The following is a 16,132-nucleotide window of genomic DNA, read 5'->3' as shown; positions in this document are numbered from 1 at the left end:
CGGGCCCGGCTCGGGCCCATTGCCTCGGCCCCGGCGGGTACGCGGCCCCTTTGTCCGCCCCCTCCCCTCCAGCGGGACCCCCGCCGCCGGGTCACAGGAGCCGGGGGCCACCGGGCAAGGAGCCGGTACCAGGGGAGGGGCACCCGTGAGAAGGCCCCGAGGAAGACTAGGGACCTGGGCCCGCCTCCTGGGGACCCAGACCCGGAGGCCCACCCCACCCCCTCCGCCCCGGCCGAGCTCTCAGAGGTGTCCGGGCTCCCGGCTCAGGCCGTCCTGGCGATGGGGGACGTTGATGAGCAGGGAGCCCATCAAAGAGCTCGGGGTGGGGCGCAGCCCTTGGTTTGCCCAGATCCTTGCAACAGCGGAAGAGCGGACTCCTCGTGCACCAGCCCAGAGGGATGCAGAGCGGGAGGAGGCCTGGCGGCCGCGCGGTTTCCCACGCCTGCTCTGCGAACTGCCTCCGCATGAATGAAGGGAAACGAGGCCTGAGAATCTCATCAGGGAGCGAAGCCCGGAGCGGAGATGCCCGGCCCAGCGAGGACGTTCCCGTGGCACGCTGGCCAGGCCGGCGGCCCGGGCCTGGGGAAGCTCCCGCGCACACGGCACGTAAAACGCGGACGAGCCGCGGTTCCAGCCTGCGTCGGCCAACAGCAGAGCTCAGCTGAAACCACACAGAAACTTGCTGCATCCTACATCCTTCTGTGCCACGAAGCCCTCCTCTGTCCGCCCAGGGCCTCCCATCCTCTCCCCGTTCCCAGGAGCTTCCCCGTGCATCATCCCTTCTTGTCCTCAATGTCCCACCTCCCCCTCTCCGCTGGGTCTTTCCTGTTGGCCTAGAATATGTTAAGGGAGACGGAATCCCTCACCAGCTACTGGATGTCTCTCTCCTTCTCAACCACGGCAAAATTCCTTGAAAGACCTATCTACTTTTCCTCGCCTCTGTCCCACCCCTCAGACCTGCAGTCAGCTGTCTAGCCCCTAACACCACCAAACCGGGCTCGATAAACTATAACCTGCCGTCCTCAACTGCCAAGTCCCTGCGCACTGTTTGACACCCCGGCAGAGACCACTGCCTCCTTGGAACACTCATGTCCTCTGGTTTCTCTCCGTCCTCTCTGGTCTCTTCAGCATCTTCCTCTCCCCACTTCAGTAAAGGTTGGGGGTCCCTTAAAGCTCAGGCCTAGGCTGTCTCTTTTCCTCTTGTCTGTCTATAATTTTTTCCTGTGTACAGACAACTCACAAATTTCTCTTTCCTTCGTCCTCACTCCTGAGTTCCGGGTTCGTGTAGGTGCCTGCTCAGTCTGCATCTCCACCGGAGTGTCCACAAGCACCTCAGTGGCAACACGCCCCACACTGAGTTCTTCCCCCGACTCCGTACATCCCACATTCCCTGCTCACCAAGGGAGACCCCCCCCATCAGGTACCCAACCAGAAGTCCTACTTGGCATCTCCCTCTCCCCGGCCCCCGGCCCCTATCCATCCACGTCCCAAGTCTGTGCAGTTCTACCACTCGTATCTCTCTCTAATCCGTCCACATCTCTCCGTCCTCCTTCACACGAATGATCGCAACACTGTCCTGACAGCCGCCCCTCCGTATTTGTTCCCTCCCATGTCTCCTCCACACTGTAACCACGGGGATCTCCTCAAAATGCAGATCTGAGCCCATCACTTGCAGCTGAGGAAATTGCACTGCTCTTGGGAAAAATCCTAAAAGTGGTCTATAAGGCCTGACGTGGTTTGGCCTCTGCTGAATTCTCTGTCCACACTGACCTTCCTCCAGTCCCTCTAACTGGTCATTCCCCCTCCCCACGCACCCCCATCCCAGACCTCTACACATGCTGTTCTTTCTGTCTAGAAAATGTTCCCCCTCCCCAATTAAATCTTTCAGAATTCTTCAGCTCCCTTTAGAAGCAGAGGGATTTTTCTCACTTCCCGGACCAGGTCAAAACCTCCCATAACAGCCTCTCGTGTCCCTGTGTGCTTCATGACACTTGCCACAGTTGATGGGACTGAATGATTACTTGCTAACATCTACCCCACTGGCCCAGGAGCTCCCGGAGTGTGTGAACTGTGTGTGTCTTTGTCCATCACCACATTCTCAGCACCTGCCAGAACTGGGCTCAACAAGTATTTGCACACTGCACGAAGATACAGATCTCTGTCCTCAATACCTTGCTCCACGCAGCAGGCGTCAGTAGCCAAAGGCACGAGTAAGGCCTCCACAGGGTCCTGGAAGCTCAGGACCCCGTCCTTGGTCAGGTGTCCCCCTAGGAATCCAAGGCCTTCAGAGGGGGCAGGACTTGCTGAGGGTCATGCCCCTGGTCTCCCTGCCCTGAAGGAGGTGGCCATTCATCCCTTTGTGTGTTCCTGTCTCTGTATCGGCCCCACCCGGAAGATGCCATCTCTGACCTTGGCCTCTGGCCTCACTTCCTCCACCCAGCCCTCTGCATCCGGCCCTGGACTCCATCCTGGGCTCGTGATGTATTCATTTCCCAGGGCTGCCGTGACAAATGGCTACAAACTGGGCAGCTTAAATCAACAGAACTTTATTCTTTCACAGTTCTGGAGGCCAGAAGTCTGAAATCAAAATGTTGACAGGGCCGTGCTCCCCTGGAAGCTTCTAGGGGAGAATCTTCCATGTCTCTTCCAGCGTCTGGTGGCTCCAAGTGCTCCTCGGCTGTGGCTGCGTAACTCCAATCTCTGCCTCCACCCTCGCTCCTCTCCCCAGTGTCTGTGCCTCCTCCTGTGTTTCTTATACAGATACTGGACATTGGATACGGGGCCGCCCAGCTAACCCAGGATGGTTTCACCTCATGACCTGTAACTAGTTATATCTGCGAAGTCCCTTTGTCCAAATAAGGTCGTATTCATGGAGTCCAGATGTTAGCACATGGATGTATTTTGGGGGTGGGGGTGGGGATGGGGGCCACCATTTAGCCCATCACATCTGATCCTGAGGTTCCCTCCTGCCCTCGGTGGCCGCCCGGCCCCTGTAAATTGATCGCTCTCGGTTCTGAGTCTCCAGCCTGGGCCCACCCCAGACCTACGCAGTCAATAGCCTTCTTTTTGTGAGTGGCCATTTACTAAATGAACTCATTATCTAATGAACTCATTATCTTCTGTAGGTCCCCAGGCCCCCCACTTCTCTCTCTGTCCTAAGAAATACAAAGTGCCTTGACCGTTCTGTGTCCCAGCCACTGGATGTCTTTGCCTGCAGGCTTGGACCCCAGGCTGGGGCCCGAGCATTCCCAGGCACTGACAAAGGTGTTTAGGATGTTGTCCAAGACCCCGAAAGAAACTAGCCCGGCCCTGAGCCGATTCCTTAAGCCCCCACGTAAACTCCCTCGTCTCGCCGCCCGCCTCGCGGATGCTCTGCGCCCTCTGTGGGTAGCTGCCCTGGTCGATGCCCTGGACCGACCGCTCAGGCATGTGGTGCGTCTTTCTGTGGAAGCCCCCCCAGCCCCGTGGGAGACGGTTCGGGGCAGCGCCTTGGGCGAACTCCTCTGCCACTGCTTTTGGGGCAGCTCCGGCCGCAGGTTCGGCTCGGACAACACGCTCCCCCACAGCCTGCCCCACGCCGCCCAAACTGCTTCTGCCCCGGCACTTCCTGTATCTCGGGAAATGAAATCACCGTCTCCCGGCCACCCCCTTTTCTTCCCAGTCCGTCCCCCCACTGGGTCTCTCTCCATTCACTTCTTCCCATCTCTTGCTGTCACAGGTCACATTCAGGAGACCAGCACCTCTCACCCGGACCATCCGTCCTCCCCACTCTTCCACTCGGCTCCCTCTGTCCTTTACTCCATTGCACAGCCAGAGTGAGATTTTAACGACGTGACTCCATCCCGTCATTTCCAGATATAGAACCAACCCCTCAAGGGTATTCCGTGGACCCAAGGATAGACACAAATCTCAGCAATAGAGGATAAAGGCTAAGGGCTACCAAACTCCTTTATCCAGCCCTGCTGGCCTCTCTCTCTCTCTCTCTCTCTCTCTCTCGCTTTTTTTTTTCCCTTGAGACAAGGTCTCACTCTTGCCCAGCCTGGAGTGCAGTGGCAGGATCATAGCTCACTGTAACCTCAAACTCCTAGCCTCAAGCAATCCTCCTGCCTCAGCCTCCTGAGTAGCTGGGAGTACAGGCACCCACCACCGTGCCCAACTAATTTTTTAAAAATTATTTTTGTAGAGATGGGGTCTTGCTATATTGCCCAGGCTGGTTTCAAACTCTTGGCCTCAAGTGATCCTCCTGCCTTGGCCTCCCAAAGTGCTGGGATTATAAGCATGAGCCACTACACCAGGCCTGGCCTCTTTTATTATGTGCAGCCTCAAATTCGGTGCTCCAGCCCCTCCAGGCACTTTTCAGTTCCCTGGCCTTCGAATGTCACTCTTCCCGCTTGGAAAACTGCCTTCCCAGAAGGTTGTTTGTTTCAAAGCCTCTCTGGGCCCAGCCTACGCCAGGTCCCGCCACAGGCCACACAGCTCCTCGTGGGTGAATTTCATGCCTGCTACCCGACATTGTCCAACGTCTACTTCCTTCACCGTTTTGCCCTCCTGGGGATGGGGACCCCCTCTGTCCTATCCATTACTGTGTCCCCAGCTCTAGCGTAGGGCCTGGCACCCAGGCCGGGACGGGAAGTGGTGAACAAAAATACATGAATGAATCAGTGGACACCCTCCACTGCTGTGGCTCCCAGCAGACCACACTGAGCACACCCTTGTGTGTCACTTAGTGAATCCACAACCATCTTGAGCAGCCACGCATACAGCAAGGTGCAGAGATTCCCACCCCTTCTCTCCAAATCCACTGTACAAACAAAGCCATACCTCCCTCTGGAACAGCTCTACTGTCTACATTTATGCATTCGCTCAACAAACATTTGCTGAACACCAATTGAGGCTGGGGATTCGGGGACCACAAATATCAAATGGGCTCTGTCTAGTGTGGAAAAGTGGTAGGTAGTAGAGGCCCACACAGCAACCTTTTCTCGGGAGGAAAGGGTCCCAGCCTTTCCAGCTGCTGAAGGTTACTAGTGGGAGGCACTGCCTGCCGAGACCCAGTCTTAGAGATCAGGCGTGGCCCGTGACCTCTGACCCCAGCATAGCTAGGACATCGCCAAATGAGGCTCTACCCACCCCCCCCAACTGTCCCTAGGCAGTATCCGTAGCCAATGGTTCCTTGAGGAAGGCTGGTCTTTTATGCCTGCCACCCCCCTCCCAAGGGAAGGACCTGGTGTTTCCCCAGAAGGGACGGGGAAGGGTGGACAGGGAACTAGACAGGAGGGTGGGTGGGGTGTAGCCTTCACTCTAAATAGGGGCCTCCTCGGCCTGCCCTGCCCCAGCCTCCCCCAGCTCTCCTGGGATCCTTGTCCTGGGAAGGGCAGGGGGCCAGCTCCACTGCCTGGCACTGCGGCTCCCTGAGTGCTGACAACGCCTGCAGGCCTGGCAACCCCTGCAGCAGCTGGAGACCTGGTCGGGGTTTACGAGCACCCGGCCGTGCATGGACTTTCCCACGGTCAGCCAGCGTCCACAGAGGGCAGCCTATGTCTTGACAACGTCCGTACCCTTCAGCACAGTCAGCACACAGCTGGCCACTGGGCCCCGGGACAGACCCTGGACTCACCCCAGGCTCCTCCCCGCCGGGACGGAGGAAAGACTGGGTGTGTCCCCCTTGGCCAGCAGGCAGGAGTTGCAGCGTGAGCAGAGCCACCTCGTGGTGGCCCCGCTGCTTTGGAGAAACAGGACCTATCCCGTGGTCTGGGCTCTCTGCCTGGGGAAGGGAGAGAGGATCTGGCAGAAACTGCCCAGCCTGGGCAGGGCCAAGTGGGGCCCTAGCAGGTGCACCCTTCAAATCCCCGAGCTCACTCGGTGGGTGTAAAAGCCCACGTAGGCCCCTAAATGGCTACAAGTCTGCTGCCAGTTGCTTCCCCCACGGCCCCCTGCAGCCCGAGACAGCAGAGCCGGCACAGACATCAGGACTGTGATTACCCAGCAAGTCCGGGGCAGGCCACCCGAGTGCAGAGAGTGAGCCTGGACCTCAGCTTCCCTCCTCGCTAGATCCCCATCCTGGGCAAAAGGCTCTGGACTGTGCAAATGCCCAGAGGGGCCAGGAGTTAGCTAGGTATGGTGCTTACAAATCCTGATATTTTGATGCATATGATGTAAAACACACTTTTAAAAAGTATTATTATTGCAGCCCAGCAACCCCCGTCCCTCCTCCCTCAGCCCCGACCCCATATTGGCGTTGGGTGGGGATCAGGGAAGAGTGAGGATGAGGTGAGGGCTGGGGATAGCTATTGGGCGTCTGACGTAGCTACTCTTTAAAAAGCTGTCTAAGTTCAGTGGTCTTAATTTTTTTTTTTTCAGGCCTTGTCAACACATCAGGAAGCCAGTAGAGCAGAGGGTGGGGGAGCAACAAGAGGGAAGCTGCAGAGGGCCCAGGGGCAGACCACCTGGGGGCACCAGGATTTGGATGCCATGCTACGGCAGGGAGCAGACACCCCAGAGAGCACGCAGGGGAGCAGCAGGATCGGATTGGGGACCTCGGACGAGCACCCTGTGTACGGTGGAGGAGAGAGGGGGAAGGGGGAGCAGAGGTGGACTGCGGAGGGGCTGGTGCAGTCTCGGTGACAGCGGCAGTGACCTGAACTGGGGGATGCAAGGCATGCAGAGAGACGTGGACAGACCTAAGAACTAGTGAAGAAGTAAAACAGGAAGCACTGTGTTCCTTCCTTCATTCATTTATTTGGCAAATATTTACTGAAGGCTCTACCCCCATGTTGAGCTCCCTTTTGGGGATGAGGATGAGGTCCTGCTTCTCATGCGGGCTCCGTCAGCCTGTCACCCGAGAGCAGGCCCTGGGACGGGAAAGTGGCGGCAGCCTCCAGACGGCACGAGAACGGGAGAGAATCTGGCTACGCCCAGAGAACACAGCAGCGCCCTTTGGGTCTCAGGCTGCACGGATCCTAATCACAGCGTCTGGCTTCCTCAATTGCTGGGCTCCTTCCCTTGCAAGGTGGCCGCCCACGTAATGACAGCTTGGCGCCGACTCCCGGGGCCACCCTCCCTCTCCTGGCCTCTCATTTCCCCTCCTGTTTTCAAATGAGTGCAGTTCATCCCACTGCACTGAAGCATGTTTGTGAGGCTCCTCACGTGCTTTCTGGAGTGAGGCTGGTGCCAGCAAATCCGTCCATGGATGAGCCTGGCCCCGTGGGACGTGCAGATGGTGCGTGCGCTGCACACGCCCCGGCTGCATTCGCGTCGCGGACGTCACAGATCCGCACGTTTGTTACAGCACGTGTCCAGTAGATGCGAATAAAGTGAATTGGAAAAGGAGAATCTCTTGCTAACATGTAAAAATATCACCACATGGGCTACCAGTAGCTCCCCTGTCCCCAATCTGGTGCCACGTAGTCACGGGAACCTGAGTCGCTGGTGGGACAGAGGCCTGCTCACCCCTGCCTGGGTGAGCCCAACCCTCCTGCAGCCTCGGGGACCCCAACCCTCCTGCGGCCTCGGGGACCCCAACCCTCCTGCGGCCTCTCTCCTGCCCTCAGGCGCCCGGCTGGCGTCAGCTCCGGTTGCAGCTCTGACCCTTCCCCGTCCCCTCTGTAGACGGCATCGTCGGGGCCTGCTGGTCAGCCCTGCCCCCTGCCCTGTGGGACACGCCCCAGGACTGCGACCCAGCACAGGAGGCCAGGCCACTGGTTCCTCCAGCGGCCTTGACAACCTCACACCACATCAGACGTGGCCCGCACCCCCACGTCCCACGTAAACACATCTTTACTCAAGCACGGAAGAACGTGGCCGAGGGGCAGCCGACTGGTTTCTACGACACACTGTTACATTTGCTACCGTCTAGTAGTTATATTTATGTTTTCTTTTACGAGGTTTTCTACATTTTTTTCATGTGTCAAACGTTTGCATAAGCCTGTGAGAAGCTTGATGATCCCTGTACCTCTAGTGTCTGAAACACAGAACGGCTCGGCCACAGCCTCTGGTGAGAGGCCCCACCCGCCCCGCACACGGACACGGACACGCACGTACATGTGCACGCACACGCAGAGGGACTCACATAGACACACGAGCTTGTGGATTTGGCACTTCACGCGATGAGGAGGAGGTTCTGTCCTTTGTCCTCAGGCTCCGCCCTTAACCTTGACTCTGACCGAGAAACCCACGCTGACTTTGAACTGGAATCTGATTTGTTCCTCGCCCTGAGCCAGCCAGCTGAGGGCTCGGGCTCCGGAAATGTCTGCCTCCCTCATCTGCGGGAATCAGAGCCCACGGGAGTACAGATGGCCTGGACAGTGCGTTTTCCTGGCGGAAGAGTGAGCGATCCCGGTGGGGAACGCAGGGGGTGGCTTTCTCACCTGGCGTGGCCATCGGGCGGGCACTGCCATCGGGGGCAGCCATCTGGGTAGGCACTGCCCTCTCTCCCCAGTGGCCACCCAGCAGCCATAGCCAAGGCGGACCCCCTGCCCTCCTCAAGACATGAGGTTTTCTCTGCACTCCATCCCGGGTGCCACAAGTATGTGTGTCCTGGGGCAAAGGCATGGGGGCCTTCGGGGAGAACCCTTTGGGGAACATCCTTTGGGGAACATCCTTTGGGGAGCATCCTCCGGGGAGCCCCTCCTGCAGCTCCCTTCGGCCGAGCGCCACACCTGCAGGAATCGGCACGGCCACTGGAGGGCGCGTGGGGCCCACCGCGGGACACGGTTAGAGGCGCGTCCCCGCTTTGCTCAAAAAGCCCCTCCCGCCCGATTCGGCTCCGGCCCTGCAACCTGGCGGCGTGTAGCGGAGCCCCCTGCCTGAGCTGTGTAACATGAACAACTGGGCAGACAGAGATGTTTTCCAGTCCCCGGGGAGTGACCCCAACGCCAGGACTCTCCAGGTGGGGGAGGCAGGGAGGATGCTGGGGGGGCCTGGACCCTTCACTCAGCCCGGGCTGGTCTGGCCTCACCGCCGGCCAGGGTGACCTGCAGCCCTGGGGAGCCCGAACTCTAGGAGCCAGAAGCCCTAAAGAAAAACCAGGGCCAGCAGTGCAGTGAAGTTAGGGAAGGAGACGGGGGGGACAGTGACAGGACTCTGGACACACCCAGAATGTCCTGGCTCCACGGAGACGGGTCCCCAGAGGAGAGGGGCAGAGGAGCAGGAAGCATGGTCCTCATGCGGGTCCCTGCGGTGCCCTGGGATGCTTCTGCGATGGGGAGCTAACCTACAGGCACCTTCCCGTACCACGCGTTACCCAGCACTCGACAGACGTCATCCACGCCGGTCACCTCTGCTGTCCCTTCAGCTCTCCTCTCCCCTCCCCCCTCCCCGGCTCTGTGCCCTGGCTGCCGACCTGTGTGGCTGACACCAGAAGGTTCCCCTGCCCTGTGACTTCCAGCTGGGTTCCGCCAGTGGGCAATGCCAAGAAACGGTCAGCAGGAAGGAGGAGACGGACTTCCAGGAAGCTGCCTGCAGCCTGGGTGTGAGGCCTGGCTCAGGGACCCGTGTGGCCTCAGGACTGTCTTTGGAGGAGAAGACCCGCTGCCTCGGCCATGCCGCGGGGCAGCAGGCCCATCGCCTGGAGGGGCTTCAGTACCAGACCACTGAGCCCAGGGCCCCATCAGCACTCTACACCTTCACTTGTTCAGTCAACAAACACCCACTGGTGCTCCCAAGTCCGGTCCTAGGTACCCAGAGACACAGAGATAAGTCAGACAAACACTGCCCACGTGGACCTCACGTGGTTTTCGTTTTTGTTTTGTTTGTGGAGGGGGGCACGGACGAGGAAACCAACAGTGAATCCCAGGGGCTGAGGGCACCTATGGAAGGGGCAGCTCCCTTGGACAGAGAGGGGGATGCGGTGCGGGTCTGGGAGAATGGCAGTGTTCCAGCAGAGGAGACGAAATGAGCAAAACCTGGGTAGGGGAACGGCTAATTCACATGCAGACCTGTGGTGGCCAAGCAGGGATTCAGTGCTCTCTGGGCCTTGCTGCGTGTGGGAGGTAGAGGAAGGTGCTAGTGAGAGAGTGGACCCCCTCTTACTGCTGGGACCGGGCTGGGAGTATCAGCAGTGAACAGCCGCTCTCCCAGCAGACAGAGACCTCCCAGGGCCACGGACAGCAGAAGTGACAGTGGGTGGCAGGACAGAGCAGCCTGGTTTGGGGGCAGGGAATTGCTGCAGAACATACCAAGGTGACCCCAGGGAAATGCTCTGAGGTCAGTGGGGTAAGTGGGTCATAACGATGCGGATCTAAAAAGTAAACGATCACCCGTTGTGGACTGAATTGCGTTCCCACAGAATTCACAAGCCCTAACCCCTCCCTGTGCCTGACTTTGGAGGTATGGCCTATAAGGAGGTCAATAAAGGTAATAATTGTTACATGAGGCCCAATAGGACTAGTGTTATTATAAGAAGAGGAACAGACAAGAGAGGGGTCTCTCCACACTTGCACAGAGAAGAGGCCACTGAGGACACAGCCAGAAGGCCGCTGTCTACAAGCCACAAAGAGAGACCTCACCAGAAACCAGCCCCGACAGCACCTCGATCTTGAACTTCCGGCCTCCAGAACTGTGAGAAAGTAAATTCCTATGTTTAAGCCACCCAGTCTGTGATATTTTGTAACGGTAGCCTCAGCATCCTAACATGCCTTCCCAATTTACTGTCCCAGGCCTCAAAGGCCAAGCACACAGGTCACCCTGGAAGTCACCTCTGACCCTGAGGACAAATAGCGTGCAGAGAGAACAAGCAGCTACACAGCAGCGGGTTTGTGTGTGAGCTGTGACTGGCGTGCTCTGCTCCATGAACTGGGGTGTGAATATGAGCGCATCTTCCACACGCTGGAAAGCTAGTCTCGCCTTCCTTTTTTTTTTCTTTTAAGACAGGATCTTGCTCTGTCACCCAGACTGGAGTGCAGTGGCACGATCATAGCTTGCTGCAAACTCAAACTCCTGGGCTCAAGCAATCCTCCTGCCTCCATACCTGCCTTGATACCTGTAATCCCAAAGTACCGGGATTATAGGCATGATCCACCACGCCCGACCGGTATCTCCACGGGGCTTCACAAACTCCCACTAGCAGGGGTAGAATGGCATGGGCAGCCAGTGTACTTTTGTTTAAAAACTTACTTATTAAGATATAATTAACATACAGCCAACTATACATACATTAATATATACCTCAATGTGTGTTGCTTACACATAAATTCATGAAACCACCTCCCAGATCAAGATATAGACTATTTCCAAAATACCAGAAGGCTCCTGTGTGCTTTCTCATAGTCAATAAACTCTCCCAGAGTTAACCACTATTCTTTCATCTTTAATTAGTTTTGTCAGATTTTGAACTTTATAAAGGTGGAATTACACAACATACATTGTTTCATGTCTGCTGCTTCTCTTTTTTCTCTTTTCTTCTCTTTTTGGGCACAAGTCTCACTGTCGCCCAGGCTGGAGTACAGTGGCCTCATCACAGCTCACTGCAACCTCAAACTCCTGGGCTCAAAGGATTCTCTTGCTTCAGCCTCCTGAATAGCTAGGACTAGGGCCACCACGCTGGTCTAATTTTGTGTGTGTGTGTGTGTGTGTGTGTGTGTGTGTGTGTGTGTAGAGACAGGGTCTCACTATATTACCCACGCTGGTCTTGAACTCCTGGCCTCAAGTGATCCTCTTGCCTAGGCCTCCCAAAGTGTTGGGATTACAGGCGTGAGCTACCATGCCTGGCCTGTGTCTGCTTCTTATACTCAACATTATGATTGTGATATTAATCCATCTTGTTGTTTGTGACAGTTCATCATTCTTTTGCATGGCTGTGTAGTATCCCATAATTTGACTATCCTATAATTTATCCATCATCGTTGGTGAACATTGGGTTGTTTCTAGTTTTGAGTTATTTTAACTAAAACTGTTTTGTGTATGTTTGCACATGTCTTTTGGTGGACACAAACACTCCCTTATGTAAAATATAAATCCAGGAGTGGAAGAGCTAGGTCATAGGACGTACACATATTTAACTATAGTATGTATTACCATTTTTCTAAATGGGTGAACAAAATTACACTCCCGACAGCAATCAGTGAGAATTCCAGCTGTTTCGTAGGTTTGCCAATGTCTACTGTTAGCCAAAGCTACTGTTAGCTTTCCAATCTCAGTCGTCCTGGTGGGTGTGCAGCAGTATCTCATTGTAATTTTAAATAACATTTTAAATAACATAACGAATGATGCTGAGCACCTTTTCATGTGTTTACTCATTATTTCTTGTGACATGTCTGTTCAAGTCTTTGTTCATTTTTCTATTGGGTTTTCTGCATTTTCTCAATGAACTGTAGGAGTCTACATATCTTCTGGGTATGAGTTCTTTGTTGGATATATATATATTGCAAACATTCCCTCTTAATCTGTGGTTTAATTGCATTCTCTCAATGGTGTCTTTTTGACAAACAAAAGTGCTTAATGCTTACCAATCAAATTTATTAGTGTAAGTGCCCATTTAAGAAATCTTTGCCTACCCAAAGGTCATGAAAATACGCTTCCATGGTTTCTTTCAGAAACTTGATTGTTTCACAGTTAAGCCTATGATAATCCATCTTGAATTAATTTTGCGTGTTTTGTAATGAGGAATCGAGGTTCAAATCGATACCCATTTGACCCAGAGCTATTTACTGAAAAGCTCCTACTTACCTCACTGAAATGCAGTGGGCCTTCGTTGCACCTCTGAGGGCTAGATATACGGGAATTTTTTCTATAATTTTTCCCTCTCTTCACCTTTTACTTAGGTATTCTCTAGCACTTTCCCTGGAGATCTCAATAAGTGAACTTATTATGGTCTATATTAAATTAGAATTTTCATAATTGCCTGAACAATGTAAGAAACTTACAACAGTTTATTTAACCGCCTTCCAGCCTTAATCTGAAATAATACCTCGTCATTTTAAACGGTCAATATTCACTTCTTTTACCTGTGTACTTACCCTCTCTGATGTTATTCATTCCTTCCTGCAATTCTATGTTTCCATATGGGATTATTTTCCTTTAGCCTGATGAAATTCCTTTAGAATTTCTTATAGCAAAGTTCCGCTGGCGACAAATTCAGCCTTGGTTTGTCAGAAATGTCTTTGTTTTGCCTTCATGTTAAAGGATATTTTCACTGAGTAAAGAATTGTATGTTGACGGGGTTTTTTTCTTTCTATAATTTAAAGATGTCATTCACTGTTCGCAAATTCCATCATTTCCGTTGAAGAGAGAGTTGACGGTCTCATAATAGTTTCATCGAAAGTAATACGCCCGTTTACCCCACTGTGGCTACTTTTAAGATTTTCCTCTGTTTTTCAGCAGTTTGATGATAAGGTACTGACATGTTGTTCTCCTTGCATTTATCCTACTCCAGACTTTTTTTTTTCTTTGTAGCTTTTTAAATCTCTAGGTTGATGTTTTTTATTGGTTTTAGAAAATTCTTGACCGTTACCTCTTCTAATATTGCCCCCGTTCTTGATCTCATTTCCTTATGGGATGCTAGTCATACACACGTGATTCTGTTTGACAATGTCCCATGTATCTCTTATTCTGTCTTCCATTTTTTTTCTTCTCTTTTGTTTTCATCTGTGCGCTTCAGTTTGGATATTTTCTAGTTCACTTGTCCTATCTTCTGCTATGTCCAGTCTGGTTAAACCATATTATGCTGCTGTGTTATGAGTTCTTCATTTCAGATATTAATACTATATTTTTCAGTTCTATATGTCCATTGGATTCTTTCTATACATACCTTGCAATTCTATTTTTAAGCTTTTCATCTATTTTGTACTTTCCCTCTATTTTATTGAATATTTTCATAATTATTTGAAGTCCCTCATTTCTGAGACACTTCTGGGTCTCTTTCCATTGTCTGCCTTTTCTCTTGATTTTCAGTCATTTGGTCCTATTTTTCAGCGTGTCTAATAATTTTCTATTGGGTGGTACATATTTTGGATGAAAAGTTGGAAAGGCTCTAGGTGATGTCATAGTCATCCGGAAAGAGAGGATTAAGTTGTCTTTGGCAGGCAGGCACGCTAATCCTTTCCAGGCTTTGTTTTATGCTGTGTTTTGGCTGGTGTGGTTCACTTTTGTCCTAGGGCATAAGTCTTATTCCTAGGATGTGACCCTCTCTTCTAGGATGTGACCTATCTGGGGACTCAGCCCAGAGTCCTTTAGTAAACCTAGATATTTACCAAGGTCTCTCCACCTTGATAGACCTTGAATTCTAACTTGTCTCCTCAGCATTTTATGGCTGCTAAAGTTTCCTCAGTTCTTTAGCCTCCAAGCCACTGTTGAAAAGTAAGACAATATGGCCAGGCTCAGGGGCTCAAGCCTGTAATCCTAGCACTCTGGGAGGCCCAGGCAGGAGGATTGCTTAGGCCAGGAGTTCGAGACCAGCCTGAGCAAAAGCAAGACCCCGTCTGTAAACAGAAAAATTAGCCAGGCATGGTGATGTGCACCTATAGTCCCAGCTACTTGGGAGGCTGAGGCAGGAGGATCCCTTGAGCTCAGGAGTTCGAGGTTGCAGTGAGCTGTGATGAAGCCACTGTGCTCCAGCCTGGGTGACAGAGCAAGGCCCTGTCTCAAAAATAAAAAAGTTAAAATTAAATTAAAATAAACAATAAAAAAATTAAAGAGGGCCAATAAATTCAGAGGAATTTGTATGCAATTGTCAAGCTCCTTCTCTGTTGTTTCATCCTTTCTGGAATTTTCCCTCTTAATTTCCAGGCTCTTGGGCATCCCTGAACCCTGATCTCTGTATCCTCAGTCTGCTAAGACTGATACTTTCTGCTTGGTCCTTATTCCCTCCCGAAACAGTGTGTGAAATGCCCTTAGGGGAAAAGCCGGGGTAAAAGTGGAACTCACTAAACACTATTCCCTTTTCTCAAGGATCATAACCCCTCAATTATTACCTGTGTTGGTTGTTCTCAAATGTCTTCAAACACTTGTTTTATGTATTTTGTCCAATGTTTATTGTTCTTTTGGGCAGGAAGTTTATTTAGTCTGAGACAATCTACCACCGTGGCAAGAACTGAAAGTTTTCTTCGGTCCAATTCTGATGCCAGATTGGGAAGAACTGAAAAGGGGCAGTCTCAGCTGACCCAGCTGCTTTCAGCTGAAGCTCAGATGCTCAGATACGTGTGGCGTCCGCGCCACATCCTGAATTAGGGCTCCCTATTTTCCTTCTTCTTTTAATTTTTAAACTTTTCTTGGGTTCCAACCATGACTGAGCAATTGAGAGTAAACTTAACCTCCCCACTGAGAACAACCATAAAAATAGATAAAATACGTCTAGCAACCGATTGCAGGCATCAGACATCAAATAGCCTCTGGCCTTGAGATAAGGGAAACACACAGGTGAGCTCCACTTCCACCAAAGTACCGTCCAAGCTACGGAGGGACATGGAACCCAAACAGAGAGCAACGGTCCTACTGAGTGAAGGAACAAAGGTCACAGAGAGAGGGCGCTGGTGTGGCTGAAATCTGTGGGACAGGGTATCAGAGAACAGGAGCTACAGGGAGAAGGAGCTGGAGAAAGCCACACAGACGTCCTCCTGAGGCTTTGTTTAAGCCCCACGTGCAGGACAAGATCCCATAAGGCCAAGCAGATAAAAACTTCTCTGGATCTGAGAACCAAACGAGGATTCCAGGAGTCGCACAGTGTTGAAACCTGTTCCAGCCAGCCTGGAAAGACCTCCTTGAACACCGTGAACATTCAGTTAAGACCCTACAAACTCCACACCTTAAATAGGGCTGCTCTGCCCTACAGTGTGCATTACTTTACACCTGCCTTAAGAAAGCCTAAAACCAAGCTCTGAGGGGATCAGACTGAGCCTCTAGTGAATCTGCTGTCTAAAGAAACAAACTCAACACTCTTTAAAAGAGACAACACAATTCAAACTCTCAACAATGAGGTATCCACAATTCCCAACATACAGTCAACTATTACCAGACATAGGAAGAAGCAGGAAAATATGATCCATAACCAGGAGAAAAGAATAGTCAACACAAATAGATCCAGAGGTAACACAGATATTGGAATTAGCAGATGAAGACCTTAAACAGCTATCATAAATATGCTCGAAAATTTTAAATGACACGATGGACATAATAAATGAACAAATGAGCCACCTCAGCC

Source organism: Propithecus coquereli, unplaced genomic scaffold, assembly GCF_000956105.1.
Source record: "Propithecus coquereli isolate 6110/MARCELLA unplaced genomic scaffold, Pcoq_1.0 Scaffold553, whole genome shotgun sequence".
Lineage (NCBI taxonomy): Eukaryota > Metazoa > Chordata > Mammalia > Primates > Indriidae > Propithecus > Propithecus coquereli.
This window is presented reverse-complemented; position numbering follows the sequence as displayed.